This window comes from Cynara cardunculus, assembly GCF_001531365.2.
Source record: "Cynara cardunculus var. scolymus isolate 2C chromosome LG 1, CcrdV1, whole genome shotgun sequence".
Lineage (NCBI taxonomy): Eukaryota > Viridiplantae > Streptophyta > Magnoliopsida > Asterales > Asteraceae > Cynara > Cynara cardunculus.
Genome location: NC_037528.1, coordinates 38,902,637 through 38,904,029, shown reverse-complemented (window position 1 = coordinate 38,904,029; position 1,393 = coordinate 38,902,637).

Sequence of the window (1,393 nt, the reverse complement as noted above, 5' to 3'; positions counted from 1 at the left end):
AACCGGGAACCCTATTCTACTCCATCATCCTCTCAAAAGGATGGTAGTTTTATCATAAGAGTCCATTCGCCCAAGGACTCGACACTACCAAGAGAGGCATCCGTTGCCCCTCCACACGTGAGTGAACCACCCAGTCATGCTTCAGAGGCATGCGAGAGAATCACCGAGGCTTCGGGTCTAAAATGCCCAAAGTCTCCACTCGATCCCTCTGCCAAATTAGGCTCTGAACCTATTAGGCACGAAATCGACAAAACACCGGTAGGCTCTCTAATTGGGGATGTCCGAGGATCTGGTGGAAGTCCCCGAGTTGATAATGCCAAATTGGTCACTGAGGGCGCCTTACACTCCAAGGCTACTAGGTCACCATGTGTTGGTGATCTAGGTTCCCCGAGTGCCTATGTAACGAAGGAAGAGTTACAAACTTTCACCACAGAGGTACTCAAGAGGTTGGATGAGTTGAAAAGCTTGTTCTCCTCCTCTCCGACAACAGAAGTACTTACACCTCTTACAGAGGCTCTTAAGGAGTTGACTTCTACAACTTCTGAACTCAAGGCGACCTTATCAGCCCTTCAGAGCTCTGTCCTCAACAAGGCTGATCTCACAGAAGCCTTCAGCGCGCTGTCTCTCAATCCTTCTTCCATCAACACTCTCAAGACAGAACTGACAGAGGTCGCTGCCCAATACGCTGCAGACATGATTGCCGCCGGCTACACGAACTACTCCGCCTTCAAGGATGAAATCAAAGAGATGTTCTCCTCTGCGATCACTGTTGGCGTCGACTCCTCATCCTCCAGGGCTAACATTAACCATCTAGCCACTCGCAGAGAGATAGACGCAATGGTTGAGGCCCTCGGGGAGACCGTGCAGAAACACCACGACCATCTTCTCAAAGAGGCCCGAGCTACTAACGAATCCATCAGAGACTGCACGAAGCAACTCGTCAAAGAAGGTCACTCATTCCGAAACAAAATCTATCGTTGCATCTCTACCATGAAATGGGCCACAGAGATTGATATCAACACCGCCACTCTGAATGCTGAAATGGTAATAGAAAAGATGGAGAAGGTGGCCTCCAGAGTTCTCAGGCGCTTGAAGAAGGCTCCCCTCACCTCGTGCAAGGCAGAGGCTACTCAAATCCATGATGATCAGGGAGGCAATGACCCTGATCGTCATGAGGGGGAGAAGAAGACAGAGCCAAGAAATCAACCTCTGCCAAACCACTGAAAATAGTGGATTCTGTTGCAGCCCTATTCTCCAAAGAAAAATCTCCAGAGCCTACGGGGAAAGGCAAGGGTAAAGTAGTAGAAGAGTCGCCAAAGAAAGGGTCTAGCTCTGAGACACTGGAGGAGATTAATGAAGATGAATATGACGACCCTGATCTGGTTCAAGCCCT